The sequence below is a fragment of the Anser cygnoides genome, chromosome 7 (genome assembly GCF_040182565.1).
Source record: "Anser cygnoides isolate HZ-2024a breed goose chromosome 7, Taihu_goose_T2T_genome, whole genome shotgun sequence".
NCBI classification, from domain to species: domain Eukaryota; kingdom Metazoa; phylum Chordata; class Aves; order Anseriformes; family Anatidae; genus Anser; species Anser cygnoides.
In genome coordinates this window covers 32288358-32306684 of record NC_089879.1, presented here as the reverse complement: position 1 = coordinate 32306684, position 18327 = coordinate 32288358, and the positions used below count along the sequence as shown (strand labels likewise).

The 18327-nt window shown below is 34.6% G+C and overlaps 1 long non-coding RNA gene across 1 annotated transcript in view; it reads left to right on the top strand.

Annotated features, from left to right (window-relative positions):
- LOC136791276 (uncharacterized) overlaps positions 1 to 18327 on the top strand; it is a 384451-nt gene that overhangs the window by 322513 nt on the left and 43611 nt on the right. Inside the window, exons 7-8 of the long non-coding RNA XR_010832909.1 lie at positions 6678 to 7011; positions 8982 to 9111. This is a non-coding gene — a long non-coding RNA (uncharacterized lncRNA). The remainder of the gene's footprint in view (positions 1 to 6677; positions 7012 to 8981; positions 9112 to 18327) is intronic.

Sequence of the window (18327 nt, the reverse complement as noted above, 5' to 3'; positions counted from 1 at the left end):
AACATATTTAACTCTGGGCTGATTAGAACCAACACTGTTACACCATTAGGGTCAGTTCCAGGTTTTTGTGCAAAATAATGTACTGTTATTGTGTCTTAAGTTCCTTATGTTTCTGTTCTTAAAGTCTAGGAGTTGCAGCATTCACTGTGCAAGTGTTGTGCCTGGCTGTGCTGGGCCTCCCTCTGTCAGGGCTCTGGGCAGTGAGCCATCCCCACAAGAGCTTGAGGGAATTACCAAGACCACACCAGGAGCGAGAGCGGGACTGAATGGGCAGCCCCTGCACTCCAGCCTGCCTGTGCTGCTGGTGCACACTACCAGGGCACTGCCTCAGGCTCCTTCAGCTCAAATCTTACTTGGGAGGTGACACCTGAACTAGAGGTGGGAGCAGGACACTGATGTACTTGGCAATATGTTGCTGACTGTGAAGCAGCTGAAATGGGGGCCCATGACAACTCTGGGAGCCTGAGAGGGATTTAAGCAGGTGCAAGTGCTCTACCTGGAACTCTTACAGCTACACTGTGTATAGCCCTGTTACAGATACTTTTCACCCTGGAGCTTCTCAACCAATGAAGGGGATTTGGAGGAAAAAAAAAAAAAAAAAAACAGAGAGGAGGCAAGGAATTGCCTGTGGTGCTAGAATTTTTAGCTAAGGCTTTGAGAGCTACTTTTAAACAAAGATCATTAGAAAGACTTCCTGTGCAATGGATATTATTATTGCTCACTCCTACTACAGTGATACTGTTTAATACCTTAATTTCTACTGCTACAAAATTTTTCAGGTTGCACAAAGACAAGAATGCCAGAATTCTTCCAGGCTGAAATATAGGAATTAAAATTTATTTGAAGAAGTATTATTTGGCCTGGGAGAAGGAGGGAAGAAAGAACTGTGTGTATTTGTTGGTTACTTGTGTCAATATGTGAACAAAAGAAGCTGGATGTGAGCTTCATCTACTACCTACGAGGATGCTTTTATGCGAAGTAAGCACAGAGTTGGGAGGTGCTATTTCCCCAGAGTCATTGATGTGTAAGGTGCTTCTTGTGGGAAAATTTGTGGAGTAGAGGTAGGGCACCTGATATTCCTTAGATTCATGCAGTCTACTTTGTCTACAGTATTTTGTTCATGTGATCATATTCATAATAATTTTTCAACTGACAGGATTATGTGACCTCATAAGAGATAGAATTCTAGACTATATTTATAATTTAGATGTTTTTTGAAAAAAAAAATTGTTTTTGTAAACTTTTTTTTTTTTCCCTGAACCTGATATAAATATCTAAAAAGTATGATGTAAATGTGTGGACAGAGCAGAGTTCTCTTTTCTTCCTTGATTAGTCAGTTTTCCCTGCCTGTAAACATTCACACTCATTCTATTGACTGTTAATAATTACTTGTGGGATTACAATTATTTCAGAGTGGTTTTGCTTCTACTTTCAATGGGTATGATTTATACCATAGTCTTTTATAAACACTCCTCATCAGGTCAGAATCATTTATGCATCTCTCTTGCACTCTCTTCCTCTCTCACACATTCTCTATTGCTCTCTCTCCTTCTCCCTTTTCTTTCTGCCGTAATACTCTTTGGTTTTGTTTATTTGTTTGTTTCCTGGAAAGTAGGGGTTGGAACTTTTAAAGTAGTGGGGTAACATTTTAAGCAAAAGGGCTTACAATTTTGTAGCCTTTTTTTTCCCCAGAATTCCTCACTTTCATACAGCTGTAATAAATTGTCTTCCTCTCTCTCTGAAATTTAGATTTCTTACTCATGAATTATAGCCATTGTTGACCTACAGCACTTTGGCAGGTCATAGTGGGATTTTCATACTCAAATTTCCAATTTTGTGTGTTGCAGGGATAGGTTGTGCACACGTGTATATGTTAGCACAAGCACCCAGCTACAAGCAAAAAGGTAGCTGGGAACAAATGGAGTGTTTATTCAAAATTTTGAAGGTCAGCCCGTGGTTGATATGTCAGTGTGTCAGTGTAGCATGTATTTCTCGGTAGCAGAGAGAACTAAATTGACTAAGATCAGTGTACATGAGCTTTGGACTTCCCAGTTAAGTTCATTATAAAATCACTGTTTCAATCAATCAGTTTCACTGTGATTCAGAACCTGGCGTTGCAACACACGTTGCTTTAAGGTATAGCATCCTCTCTATGGCTGCTAATGGACCTCACCAAAGACTAATTTAATCATAGTACTGTACACTTCTTGTTGTGTAAATTTATCCTATGGGATTAGAACAGAGAACAGTGTCATAGACACACATGTACCTTTTTGAGATGACTGCAAGCTTCTACAGCAAGAGAATTTGGATCAATATCCAAAATCTTATCTAAACATTTTCTTTAATTCTTTATTTTACTTTTTTAAAAGAAAGTAATTCTATGATAACATGGTTCTTTTAATAATGTCTTCATCACTGTTATTTAAATCTGTATACCACTATCAGTTCATTGAAATATTTGTGTATTTCCATAGCTACTGTTACATATGAAAAGTCCAATGAAAGAGAATCAAAATTGTGAAGTTTCTCACAAATTTAACATTGTTCAGCAAGGAGTAAAGAGAGAAGAAAACAAAAGCAATGTGCCAGGACATGTTAGATCTTTTAATTGTATACTGTTCTTTGCTGAATGTGATTTTATTATGCAGCCTTAATTGAAATGAAATGTTTATAACAAATATTTAATCAGGATTTAGTGATTAAATGGGCAAATTTAATTTTCCTGTTGTTATTTTTCCTAGGTAATCAATGCAGATGTGATTTAATGACAAAGTCTAATTAAGTACTTTCACTTTGAGAAAAGAAAATTAAATGGAGAGAATTCACTTTTTAAATTAGAAGTAATGATAAAGGTGCAGGATGATTTCTGGGGACTAATGACTCTGAGAAAGCTGAAGGCTCTAGGCTTAGCTGTGGGCTGTTAACCTCAGGTGGTCATTAATTCTTCAAGTAATGCTCTATGCCCTGATCATTATTACAATTCAACAGCGATGGAATAGCAAGTTTTAGCAATTAAAAATCAGCAATATCTTAAAATGCATATTTTTCTCTTCAACTTCGATATCCTGACACAAAGCAGAGAATGAAGCAAACCAGTGATAGTAATCAGTCAAACCCTTAGTTGTTTTTGTACTTTGTTCTTTGTCATTGAGGGCATGTTATGTCCTCAATCTGTTATGTGACTGCATTTGCTGAGCCATGCATTTTTGTCCCATTAGCTGTGCCCCACACAAATTTAAATATAAGGCTGCATATGTACTCTTCTAGGGAGCCTTGAACTTGCACAGATGCTTGTTCTCATCAATAGTGATACAGATGCCACTGGTTTGACTGGCATCAAAATGATAGTGTAAATAATGTCCTTGTCTTCAACATTCTAAGTGTTGATTTCCCCATCTTTCTGAAATTAATATGTATTAATATGTATATTAATATGTAATTAATAATAGGGAGACCTTATTTTGCTAGATCCTTTGAGGGTGGTGTATGGCTTCATTAGTCCAAGAAGAAGCAAGACAGAATCTCCTTCAAGCAAGTGTTATAACTTAGTAAAAACAATATAAAACCAAACACATTTAAATAGAATATCACTATTCAATATATAATATATATAATATTCTATATTATAATTCTGAAGTTGCTATGATACCAAGTTACCTAAGTGTGGTTAGTAAGAAATCCATATGTCTGTTCTGCAGTCTAGCACTGTGTGCTTGTCTAATTCCTTTGGTGTTCATAGTCTGTCTTTTCTGGCAGACTAAGAGCATGGAAACCTGTTGATTTTTCTGTTACAATTTCTCTGTTCTTGTCAAATGAGTGTATTCACTAAGAAGAATATATATGTATGTATACATATATAAATGAGAATACTGTGTATTTTTTCAATGTGGAGTTGCCAAGAGTGCTACAACTGTCTTCCAGATCCCCAACAGCATCTAAAATAGTTCTGTAAAAGTTTGCACCACCATATCTCTGGTTTGGTGTGGCTTTTTTTTTTTTTCTTTTTTTTTTTCCCTTGGTATGGCTTCAGGCAGCCAGCTCTGATAATCTGCAACTAGGTCATTGCTCAGTTCTATGAAGATTCAAAAGATCTCATGTTACTTCTTTTGGGTTATCTGACACCAGCAAGTTAGGCTAAATTTTTCTGTACCTAAGCATTGCACTTATACATACTACATCATTGGTTCCCATACAGCAAGTCTATGAATGTCCCCAAGTCTTGGCAACACATGCAGTCAGTCAGTCAGTCAGTACATGGTTCAGAAACAACTGTTGAAATACTTCAAAATACTTATTCTTCCATGGACACATTTTGGCCTATGAGCATAAGACTGATTAATAGACAAAAACAGCTGATTCCCAAACCATCGGTTTATGCTTGACTGGACCAAACAGAATAATAAAGCACATGATTAGGTAGGTCTCATTAAGGTACTAAAACTTGTCTGCAAAGTGAGGGAGCCAGTCATGGTCACTTTCTAGAGTGGCTTTAGGTGAGAGAAGGACTGAGGACTGCTGGCAGCATATCCCAGTCAGCAAAGCCATTACCACGGTGTCGTTATGGACATGGGTAGCACGTATAGCACAGGTACCACGCTAAATCATAAAGCTCAACAAATATGGGAATGTATGGCCTGCAGAATTGGCACTCTAAGGTTAAAAAGTGTTATGTTTCTGTTTTTACATAAATTTGAGTTTCAACTTATTAGTTTCATTTACATTAATGCAAAAGTTAGTATAATAGAGTAAATTCTTTTCAAATAATATAAAACAATAAAACCTTCAGAACAGCTTTGATTACTTAAGTTGATCATAGTAGCTAAATGTTGACAGTATAATACATTCACCAATTATACCAATGAATAAAAAATCTTTTGTTGCCATTCTCCGCTTGTCGAAATAACGTTCTCTATTTTAAAAGTCTCTCCTGAAACATGTGTTTGTGGTTGTGATCTCCCATACCTGCTAAAAGGAGGAATATATTGGATGCTTGCAGATTTTGCCAGCTCATCAGCATGTTGATAAACCTTTTCATATACAACATAAACACTAATGGCAGCAAAGCTTAAGTTATGGCTGCTGCTATGAACCCTGCCTATATTGTCCACCCTTGCTCTGTATCACTTGTACTATTCGGAAGTTAGATTTTTTTTTTTTTAAGCTTCTTCCTTTACTAATATTTCATAGACTCATCCTCCTATATTCCAGTATAGCCATTACTGGGAAAACAACTGCTGTGTTTTAGTGATCACTATAGAGATTCTGATATATTGGGCTTGGTGCTAAGGGGAAAAACTCCCTGTGTGTGAATCTATGGCAACAAGAGTGTGGTTTAAAATGAAAAATAAGCCTAAACCAATTTTGGATCCATTTTTGTCACAGGTATTTTCACAGTTTTTGATTTCATGCTTCCCTTCCATCTTTCTCATATGGGCAGCATAGAGGTACAACCAATTAGAGCATGGATTTTATTTTTTCTTTTAAAATCTGAGCATAATTTATTCAGTCTCTCTACAATAAATGACAAAATATTCAATTTCTCATTTTTGTATTGGATTTGAAGTAAACTATTGCCACTTAGACAACCATTGCCTTAAGATGTAGGCAAGTGTACTAGTAGTCCCAGTGGTGTATGAGAAGAACGGCTTGTGATTTTGAAAGGTTAGGACATTAGTTTGCACTTACAATGGCTGCCAGGTGTCTCTGAGAGTTTTTGTCTAAGTATTTGAATACTATTCTAAAATACCAAAATACATCATATAAGTCGGTAATATGAATTCTATTCCCTATTGTTAGACCCTGGACATTTGAATTTCACAAGAAGTCTTATTTTTACTGTTTATAAATGAAATCTTATTTACCAAATTGTATTTCAATCTCCAGAAGCTTTGGTTTGTATACATTCAGATTTTTGTGAGATTGATCACCCTGGAATGATGTTTCTATTTCTCCACAGATTATATATTTTTAATAGTACAGCCAAATAGAGCAAGTGATACCATTTTTTTTTCTTTTATTTTTGTGGGGCAAGGTTGGTAATAAGAGATTTGGGGTTTCTAGCTCTTTCAAAGTCCTGAATTTCAAGAAATACTAGAGACTGTCCTCTAAAAATGAAACATTTTAAAGGTGGCTAAAAAAGCCTCCAGCTCATTCCTCCTGTTTTTCTTGGTCATCTGAGCTCATGCCAAGTGACAATGTGATTAAGATTGCCTGGGATGCAGCTATCATTCCTCAGACTTCCAACAAAGCTTGATTGTTTTTTAGCAGTTACTCTATCTTCAGACAGTTATTTTATGCTCAAATATTTAATGCTCTGTTGTTCTTACCAAGTGTTCAGTAGGCTTTAACAGTAGTTTAGATTTGTGTATTGATACTTCTGGTAAGATCTATCTTTATGTGGTTACAGTTAAAATGGTTATATCTCTGTAGATGGCCTGTGTCTGTTTCAGAGTTGTATGTAATTGTCAGACTCAATGACTCTAGAGTATTTTCTCTAACTAAATTAAAACTTTGTGGCAAAATGACATGATTTTTTTTCCCCTGTTTAAACCTGTACTTTGTTTATTTTATTTTATTTTATTTTGTTTTGTTTTATGATATTTGATGTTATATTATTTTATGTTATGTTATGTTATTTTATTTCAGACATATTCCACCTGCTTTATTGATTTCAGGATTCCAAATTCACTGCAGCTACATGACATTGTTGCCTGGAATAACACTGGTAACTGGAGTAATGGAGGCATCTCAGAGTGAAAGCATAATGACAATATGTGTCATGAACCACTGATTAAAACTGAGATAAAATCTGAAGGGTCAATAGTCTACTCAAAATAATTATAAAACTCCGTCCAAGCACGGAAGGTTTTGGAACAGATATGACAAGATTTCTCCTTCAAAGACCTTGTCTTCTCTAGTCTCAAATCAAGCATATGGAAAAAGGGAAAGCACAGGAGTCTATGCATATCCTATGCAAGAGTACATCTACACAGAAAGAATTCAAAGATGGTATGGATTTTCAAGGATTATTTAGAGACAAATATATATGAAATGTTGGTGACTATTCTAGCTTGAGTTAGGGATATAAGAGGAAGAGACATAAATGAACTGAGAATAAACAGGGTTTTGAGAATGAGAAGTATAAGTTTTAGTATTGTGATATACAGGACTGACCTGGTCACAATGCACTATTGTCTGCTATCTAGGCAACTGTCTATGGATAAATATATTAACAACAAAAGTCTGTCACAAGTGAAGAAATCCAGTGACACCTCAATAACTATACTGCTCTTTTGATTTTCTCATTTGGTTACAGGAATAGTAACATCCTAAACTCTTTGAAGTCACTGGAATTTTTATTGAATGTGGAATAATTTTTTCATCACATAGGGGAAACCTCATCTACAATCAAAAAATAGCACATCATCTGGCAGGCAAAAGAATTACTAATTATAGACCTGAAATATTGTTTTTTTTTTGTTGTTTGTTTGTTTTTGTTTGTTTGTTTTTTTTACTATGATAAGCTTTGCTAAATGGGAAATACACCTGCACAACTATATTTTAACATTTTGGCAATGCTGCTTTTGTTACTTAGGGGGGACCAACAATAGGAAAACTCCATATTCTGTGTATAAATTAATCATGCATTTATTTTATATTTTGCCTTATAATTTTACATTAAATTAATTCATTTAATTTATTCACCTAAATAAAGTGTTCCAATTTACCACTTCATAAAATATACTAAGTAAAACAAGTGTAATTCAAATTTATAATTATAAAAAGAAAGGGAGAAAGTATTAGTATCACCAGTATTGATAAGAAGGGGTCTGTAATTTCCAAAAATGTCTACAAGATTTCTAGTACTATAAATGATCTTTACCAGAGAAATTGACCAAAACCCACCAGGGAGCACTTGAAAGTTAATACCTGGAATAAAAACCCTGATGTGATTCTATTTTGCAAAGATGTACATTATTTTCTTTTATGAAGAGTGGGTATGCATAACAAAACCTTTCATAATGCTGACTTTACCTTTATATCCAAACTTCATTGTTATGTTTGACACTTTTCATAGCTCTCATTCAGGTGGGAAAAAAAATAAAAAATTATTTTTGTCTATTATCTTGATTCAAAGTCAGCCAAAATCAAGAGAAAGTCTATCATTAGTTTAAATGAGGTTGGACTGACCTGCATCACTGCAGACATTCAGCAGCTTCTACATATTAGTGTGTCAGACTTCACTCATTAACAGAAAAATATGGCTGATAATAGTTTGCTGAGTTTGGGTGATGGAAGGTATTCAAAATATAGTAGAAAGGAGCTTTCAGACATTTACTATGTCAGCACAGCAGCCATGGTATCCAGTTGTATGCAACTGGAGGTGTACAGGCACTGTTTTTGATCTTGTTAGCTTGGGATAACAGTAAGAGTTGCAGAAATACTGGCTGAAGGAACTCTCAGCAGGTCCTTTTGTGGTGCTAGGGTTGTGTCTGTGACTGCTGTTGGCAGCTAGGTAAAAAGTAGTTTAATTTTTTCATCAAAAATTTCTACAGTGAGAACTAGGGGAAGAGTAATTCCAAAGATTCATTCACTAAAATCATATAAAAACAAGCAATGAAACAAATCTTAGAAAGATTTGGAGAAATAATTTCCTACAAACATGGAAAGTAACTTAAATAAAGGACTGGGAGTAAAAATGTGTGGCCTCCTACTTACTGTATCTGCAGAAAATATGAAAATACCAGAAATAAGAGCATCATCTGACATAGTAAAAATGGAAAAAGGAAAAAAAAAGGAAAAAAATTGGGAAAAAAAAAAGATTCTGGGAGTAAAATATGACTTTTATTTTCTAAGCATTTATTTGTTTCTAAAATAATTGGTGTTGACTTTCATAATTCATTAAGTTGAACAGTGGTCACTGTATAATAACTGATGGAAATTCTCTACTTTTTATTTCTTTTATCATTCTCATACAGAATATCTCATACAGAATAAAGATCAGATGTAGAAATGAGAAGGCAAAGGAATCCAAATGCTCAAAATTCCTTACAGTGCTTCCAGATGCAGCTGGCAAAGATGTATTGACTTTAAAACCTCAACAGAAAAGTGAGTTGCATTGCCAATTGCCAACTTGTGTTCAATAATCTTCAGTTAAAACTCCTGAATGCCAATCCATAAGATTAGAATCTGACTTTAAGCTATTATTCATAATATTAAAGCTGAAGAGATGTGTTTTCCCTCTTGCACGTAATGGACTTGAACAGAAATGATTACAAAGTAGTGTGGGAGACGTTATTTGAGTTTGGTTTACACTCTTCTGTAGATAGGCAGGTAGTAAGGCCATAACTTCATGACTCTTTATCTTTTATGGGATTTCAAGTAACAGCACTTGAGTTTGGCTTTCCCTGTTTTACACACTAGGAATGTAAGAAGTGATGCTTAGTGCTCATGAATGCAGAAAGTGGTCCTTCCTAACACTAGATTTTCCTTCCCAGAGGCAGCTCTGTCAGATCCATTTCTTTCTTTATCCTGTACAAGGATACTTCTGTGCTCCATGCAAAGAATTCATTAATAGTTGAGCACTGAAAACTAATACTATGTAATCCTATAAGGTTCTATGTAATCCTATAAGGTAAAAATTGAAGTCTTTGTCTGTAATGTTTTTTACCACCATGTGTTTAGTCATTGTGGAGCCTATACAGGAATGGAAATCTTCATCAAAAATCAGTTGACCTATAGAATATTTTTACGTGATTATTTGCAGACACTTATAAGATGAAATCAAAGAGTGGGTTATACTGGGGAGAGCTCACTGGAATTTGTATATAGTGGAATTTGAGTGTGTCACCATTCCTATTAAATAATGACCTCTCTGTAAGAGACTATCTCGACTTATACTGAAAGATATGCAACACATTCATCCTTCTCCTTCTTTATCCATCACCTTTATTTCGTTAAAATATGGATTAAGATTCTTATCCTCCTTCTTTATCTCCGTTAAACCACTGTCACTGAAGACAAATTTTGTCACACTAGCTGCTTTTTACAATGTTATTGTGCTTTTCTGGTATAGAGGAGTACATGAAATTTTCAGCTTCCAGCTTTTCATTCAGATAGCTGTTTGGAAAATGCTATATCTTTGTGCAGAGAAGTTCAGATTTTTCTATTCTGCATGCAGACCTCTATCAGTGACTTTTCCATAGGGGTATGATATGATGTATTCACCCCACACAGCACAGTATTTGAAAGCCAAAAGCCGGAAAATATTAATACAAGAAAACAAAGTTGTCTAAGCAGTTTAAAGCTAGCAATAGAAGTGTATACAGTTGGATCTCAAAAATAGCTGTAAAAGAAAATCAAGTCCTCCTCAATCATTTTTCCCTACATCCCCTGTCCTTGATTTTTATTTTGGGGTAGAGCTGAGAGGGGACCAGGGAGGAACTGAGGGTAAAAACAGGTGTTTTTCAAAAGTTCTTTTTCTTCCATGACCAATATAAAAAATAGTATGTATTTAGCTAACTGAAACAGTGAGCATTTATCATCTTACCAGCTGCCTTACTTCCCTTATGAGCACAGAGAGACCATCCAGCTGGAAGTTACAAAATGGCTGGGGAGTGCTGACTCAGCTGGGTCTCAGCTGGCCTTTCTTAAAGTCTGCCATTAAGGTGTGGATATCGAGGATCAAATTTTTATTTCAGCTCTGACTGAGATAATGCAACAATTGCTGGTTTTCAGGTCTTCTGGTGATCCAAACAAGTCATTATCCCTGTTTTCCCCCTTCATCACTCATCTTGTGAATTTTTCTTCCCATAGGCAGGAAGACGATTCTGAGGGGCATATTGCATCCATATAGATATCAGTCTTTCACTTCCAATCTTCTGAAAGTAAAATAAATTTCTTAATAAATGAAATGATTAAGAATTTTTTGTAAGTAGATGAGTTTAAATGTCTGAAGGAATGAGGCTTCCAAATGCCTCTGTCTTGTGCCAATGCAGGTGTGTCTATGCACATAAGTGAATACACACAAATAATTATCAGATATTGCAGTCTGAAAAGCAACTGAACTCAAGAAGTGGTTAAAACTTTTTTACTTCAGCCTTACATGAATGTTTGAAGGATGCTTTCAGCCTCTGAAATGTTGTGTGTACTGATGCTCATAACCTGAATGTTCAGTGTCTGCCGTATACTTGAGTGGTGAGTTAGCAGTAGTTCCAGGTGATGATTCACCCTGGCTGCTTTTCTCTCTTTTCCAAATATTAAAAGTGTAGCTTCAGAAAAGCTATCACAGTGTCCACTGAATAAACCTAAGTTTTGGTAGTATGCCATAAAAGCGTTAACTCCTCATGGTGAGTGCAGTGAAAATAATCAGCTATTTTACCAAAACCTACCATGCCTGTAGATTTGAGAAAGCATTACGAAACCAGAAGCAAAAGTTAATAATTAAATTGGGCTATTAAACATCTGCTAAAACTTTATAATGCCATAAATGTAATTATTTCATTAAAAAAGCAATGGAATTTAACACTGAAAAAATCTAAACCAAGATTTTTCTTTTTCACTTTTTCTACCTGTACAGTGTAGTGTAACAGTGATCTTTTCCTCTGACCTCTGATTCTTTTCCAAGAAATTACAAATTCAAAAAATATTATGCCATTCATTTGGTTAGCTTTTTCTGTGTATTTTCTTAGCAAATAAGGCATTTCTTCTCACGCTATATGGCAAACATACTTCATATTTTGTGTCTCAAAAAGCAGATTAGATGCCTCTTGACTGGTGAAAGATGAATGGCAAACTCACTGATCCATCTGTTTAAAATGTTTTTAGAACTGCTGCAGAACAACCCATAATATTTTATAGTTGTTTAGATAGTGATAACATTTTTAACTCTTCTTGTTTGTTTGTTTTTGCCATAAAGATAAGATACTTCAGAAAGGAAACCATACTGGACCCTAATTCAGCAAAGGCAATTTTTTACATTGAATAAACAATTATATATTTTTTTCTTTTCATTTTCCATCATAAATTAACAAGTGCCCTGAAAAGTTCAGGAACAATTTTCATACCTTTAGAAGCATAAAAGCCTAAGTCTGTCTGGTTAAGTCATCAGAGTTAGGATTAAACCCACAAAAACTAATACAGCTCCAGCAGCAGCATACAGCAGTATGTAACTAATACAAGAGAACTTGAAGTTGGGCTTACTGGTAGCAGCCACTCTGTTCAAATTATTTCACAGGCCAGATAAGATTGCTGAAAATCAAATGAGCCTATGGCATAATTAATATTTTACTGAGCCAAATATTCATAATGTAAAAACAAGTTATTCTAGCTCTCATAGCATGCGTGCAGAGTAGACATAACGCAACCAAACCTGTCTTTGAATAAATGCAACAGAATGATTAAAAGTACAGTAATCAGTGGGTTATTTAACTCTCATTAATTTTCCTTTTTCCATCATCATATTCTTCTAAATATGCCTTCAGATTATTCTTAGCAAAATGTATTTTTAATTTCTAAGTGTGCTTTCTTTAGCTTGCATCATAAACTATGGTCTGTGCGTATATGATTGCAGAAATTAATGTAACCTGTTCATACATATATCAGTTTATATCTACCCCATTAGTCTCCATAATTGCTAAGTAGTGGTTCCTGTATGTATCTCCTGTGCTGACCTCATCTATCAGTAGGACAACAGTAGAAAGGTTCTCCTGTTCCCAGCAATATAAATTACTCTTTAGCATAGGTTATGTCTTCAAGCTGATATAATGGTATTCTTCACAACAGTGAAGTTATTTGTGTTCAGGAGTGTTCTTAGAATTAGTATATAACATCTCAAACCAGATCTATCAAGGTGAGAACACAGAATGTCTAGGGTCCAACAGCAGGATGAATGTGTAAATATTCTCAAAATTGGCAGTTTTAAATATTTATGGTTAGAAAATTATTAGCTATTTTTTTCAAGTTTCATTCATATCTTGTACCTAGAATCAAAGGTAAGTTATAAAGTTAGTTCTGAAACAAATACAATTTTCAGGACTTTAAAATGCAACATGCTAAAATAAAAATTTGACTTTCGATTGAATATCTTAGCCTCAGTACAAAGTGAGCTACACGTATTCCAGGATTTGCAAAGATATATGTGTTAGGAAGTGGAATTGCCATGTGAATTTTCTTCCAGTTTAGTTAAACTTTTAAGTCCTGTCAAATGAACCCTCAGCACAAAACATTATTACAGAGAGAGAGTAACCTGGTCACTTCCTGTTATTAAAGTGCATCTTTTTCTTCTGTACTTGCTATTTTTTAAGGTAATGGAATGTTTTTTTCCTGCAGCTTAGTTAAAATTTAATATTTTTTAGATATAGCTTCTAGTGTGCCAAATTAGCAGTAAACTAATATTGCAAGCTCCATGTTTCTGTTCTGTCTTAGTAACTATGAGGTAAAATATACTCAGTGGACAAACAAGATTATTGTTGTGCAATCAATAACTATTTTTGCACTTATAATACTGTATTATTTTTTCTGTTTAATATTCTCTTTTAACTTTATGGTGTGTTTTAATTGCCTGTTTTAATTTGCAATGCATTAGTCCTAAAGACTAGATGATTAGTATTTTAAATATTTTTTAAAAGTTATGATATATGGAATTTTTTAAAGTTGGTTAAGGTCTGGGATTTTTTTCTCTTCCTTCCTTCCTTGTTTCCTTCCTTGTTTCTAATGTTGTGTGGAAAGCATGGTTCTTTCCTTCCTTAAATACTGAATTTAAAAAGGAAAAGGAAAATCAAGGGAAAGATGATTCCAGAAGGAAATATAGTTCCTGCAACTATTAGAAATATAAACTCTCCTATAAGTGCTTTAGGAAGTTCCAAAATATTAACTGCTGAATGAGTCTGTAGTGGAGCATGGGACTGCAGCTACAGGAATCACTCATCATTTAACATCTGAATCACTTATTGCTGACTAAAGAGAAACATCTATCAGAACTCAATCTTTTGCCATTGTTATATATGATTCATGAATTCCAGGTATTATACAAATGCACCATTAATCTAAAAGGAAGTAACGTTTGTCAAAATGTGTTTAAACTAACATTTAAAATTCTTTTCAAAGTAATTGCATTTTTTTCAATATATTTAGTTACAAACATCCTCTCAAACAACAGCAGGATTTTTGTAATACAGCTGGCATACAACTTGTTGAAATGTTGTCTGCACTTCATTATATGTTTGCATTTCTGCTATAAAATACAAAATATACAATCTGCTACCAAAGATGAACAAATTTTATAATTGAAAGATCTTAAGAAGCTAATGTTAAAACCATTTTGCTGTGTCTGTACTTACTCTTTGTTTATTCAGTACCTATCTATTCAGAGTTTTAGACTGAGAATATGCATCACATATATGCAAGTGTTTTTTAGAACTTTGCAAATATATATATATATATATATATAATTGCTGATGATACAGAAGGTGCTAAGTTCATGTGTGAAGTCTCCAACTATTTTGTTTGCTCATGGCATCAATGAAAGTGAGAGGAGATTTTGGCACTGATGTGCGCATCATAGCTGATCCTGCTTTGAGCAGGAAGCAGCCCTAGATGAACTTCTGAGGTCCCTTCCAGCCTGAATTTTCATCTGACCCTTTTGATCCCAAGCTAGGACTGAATGAGGGCCTGGAATGTAATATGATGTTGTTTAAAATCCTTAAGTGGCCTATGCGGTGTATTTTTTTGTGTGTTTTAGAAGCTTTTGAGACCACCCAGAGAAACAATTTTGCATGTAGAAAGTAATTTATCTAGTTATTTGGAAGACAACTTTGGCCTCGTAGTTTGTTCATATTGTAATTGTGCAAAAGAGTAAAAATAGTAATTGTCAAGCCATTGGGATAAGGTCAATTTAAAAAGAGGTGACTGAATCGTTTATTTATAATGAAGTATTCTGCAATCTAATAAAGGCTATTTAATTTCTGTCTGAGAAAGTATAAAACTTGGAGTACATACTTCATGACTTAGTCCTTGCGTTTGGATGTGGGAGGTGCTATTAATGAAAGAGTAGTTGCAGGATTTGCTTTATATTAAATATACATTTGATAATAGAGATATCTTGTTCAACCAGACGTATTATTTTGATACCTCTGTGTAGTTATTTGAAAGCACACCATAGAAATTAGTATTGTTACTAGATCTGAATGAAGTAAAATGCATCTCTAATATGATACCTGGTGTTATGCTTCTGGGTTTAAAATGGTAAGCACAACTTCCAGCTTTGCACATAACTATAATTGTAACCTTGTGGAGAACCTTAGAAGTGGATCTGGAGGATTCTTTCCTTTTTCTTTTTTTTTTTTTTTTTTTTTTTATTGGAAAGATCCTGCCATGAAGGCACTAGACTAGAAGTCAGGACTCTTCTGTTTGTGCCACAGACATTCTGTGTGGGCCTGGACGAGATTTGATTCTCACTACTGCAGTATTCCACATAAATTTGAAATTTTGCTTTACTCTTTCAAATAGTTTAAGAGATATAGGGATGTAATACTGTTAGGTAACTGTAAAGTGGTATCTGGATACAGACCATATGTGAAAGTTGAATTTTTTTATCGAAATTATTTAACTCAGTCATTCCTCAGGAAGTTTCTCTCAAAAGGAATCCAACTATAGTAACAAAAGATGTAAAATTTCATGTAATTGTTTTTAACCACACATTTCTCATCTTAAACCTGAAAATATTTATGATTTGGTGGAATAATCAGAAAAAATTTTTGTCTTAAATCTACCTGTTAAGCTCATGATATATCTAAAAGCAGGTTAATTTCAGGAAACAAATCTTGGTAAAAGGTGAGAATTTTCTGCTGTTTTGGAAACTAAAAATCAGTGAAAAACAGCTGTTATCTTGACTCTCAGCTGAAACTTCTCAAGTAATGCTTGTGTTGTAACATAAAGACATAATACTTTTGCCTATAAGTAATACTTGTGGTATTGTTTGTATCATTATTATTTGCATTACAAGTATTGTCGCTGCAAGGTCCCTCAGTGGCTCAGATTGGAGAAAGCTATTTAAAGAAGTCTCTGACTCAGTGGTGCTATTAAATATGTTATCTTACATCCTGATTTATAGATTTATAAACTTCTCCACTTTTTGTTGGTTTTTCAGAGCTCTTCTACAGTGTTTCTCTATTTGTTGGTCTGGCAAAGTCTTGTAAGTGAGACTTGGAGACACCAAAATGTTGCTTAGCAATTCACTGAAGCCAATAGAATGGTTTTTCTATTGCTCTCCTGCTGTGCTTGAAATTCACCCATTTATGTTTAAGTATGACAATATGAAACAAGTAGAAACAACCACTATTTCTTTTATCATGTCCCTGGGACAAATTCATCAGCTTTTCATCAAGCAAGACTTGCATTGTCCTCAACAGGATTTCTGTGTGATGAAAGACTGCTGCATTTAGTCCTTTGAGCTTTTACATCTTATACTCTCTGTGCCTGAATATTGACAAATGCACTTTTCTAACACCTTATTTATTTTTTTATTGAAAGCAGAAGCTTGGTTTTCCTCCCCTTTTCTTGATTCTTGTTAATGTCAGGCAAATTTACATGGATGATTGCTCCCTTAGAATACTTATCTATCTTCATAACTGTGAGATACCACCATCAGCGCAAACCAGAAGAAAAGAAATCACCCAAATTCTATTTATTCAAAGGGTATATTAACCTTCAAAATCTGACTTATTCTTTATTTATATATCCATGAACTCCCACACATTTGTAATGTTTTTTTATATCAACTCTGCCAATAAAGCAGGTGTCTTTGCATTAGTTGTGGTGTCTCGTTTTTCTGGGTATCTGAACCCTGTTGCTGCTATATTAAGCCTGCTATATTTCTGTTTTCATAGGGAAAAGTGCAGTGAAAGCATAAAAGTCTCTATATTCAAATATGTTAAATGTTTAAAACATTTTTGTGAATGAGATCTCATGAGAGATTAGGAACCATTTACGTTATATGAGATTTATTATTTTTTTTTTTAATTTGCTTAATTCCTTCTTTGCTTGTGATTTCCCTCCTTGTGCACACAAAGTATCACTTAAACTGCAGCATTAAGTTACAAATGTCTGGTCTGATTAGGGTTGTACCCACAGTGTAGTGTTCTCATAGGGTCCACTGCATGTTCCCATTTTGTGCATGCAGTACAGGGTCAACTGAGCACCATTCTCTGTGCAGAAATCGCTCATCATGATCATCACCTTTCCAGTAGGGATTCTCCTTATTGCTCCCTCTTCCCTCCCCAGGGGCACACTATGGTGCTCTCTATCATCCCTCTGAGTCTGCTGTCATCTATTTATCATTCCTATTTATGTGCTTTCAAATAGGTCTGTACATGTCACCGATACACATTCCCATGGGTTACAAATGCTCTTCAGGACCTTTCTCAGACCAATCATTCTGATCACTGTGCATCTTCATACCAAGCACTCTTTTTATTGTTGTCAACTGAGCTTAAAACTTTCAGATTAGATGTGTTCCTTCCTGCTGTTGAGGTTACTTTCTACTTATCTCTTTTTGAAGACTAAGTAGGTATACAAGCAAAAAGAAATGCAGTTAAATAAATAGAATGCCTTTCAGATTTTTTTATTTTTTTTTTTAATTTAAGAAATTCACAGAAGTCTTAATGGTGAGGGTTTGAAAGGAATTTTAACTATCCAACTCCTGTCTGAGACTGAAAAATCTCTCATCTATCTTTAACCATTATAATAATTCTTGAATCACATGTTCCTCCCCCACTTCCTGGAGGCAAACAGCACACCAAACAGTTGAAAATACAGTGCAGCTTCAAATTTAATGAAATGCCTTATTACAAGCAGACTCAGTCAGCAGTTAAGCTTTTAAAATCTGCTTTGGCATCCTCTTCACAAGCAGTTTTGCAAATCTGCAGCACTACATTGACTACTAACTAGAGCCAGTTGAAGAATATATTTTTTGTTGACAAATCTGAGCTTCTGAGGGGTTCTCTTCCTTCATATTAAAGTGAAAACGAAACATTCTGAATGCTTGCATGTATGTAAAATTTAACTAATTGAAAAAGGTAGATTTTCAACTTGCATCTCCTTTGTAAATCAAATGAACAAAGTGCACCATGAACCAGTGAAATTTTTATTGCTTTATGCATCTTTTCTGTTTGGCTGAAAAAGCATTATTCAATTAAAAAGCCTTTAGTTGAAATCACTTTGGCCAGCTGTTGAAGGTAATCCATTTACCATCTATTTTAATCAGTAGTTTTTAGTAGCCTTTATACAATACGTGAAGAAAAAGGTTGTCTTCTAAAAAAAGAGCCC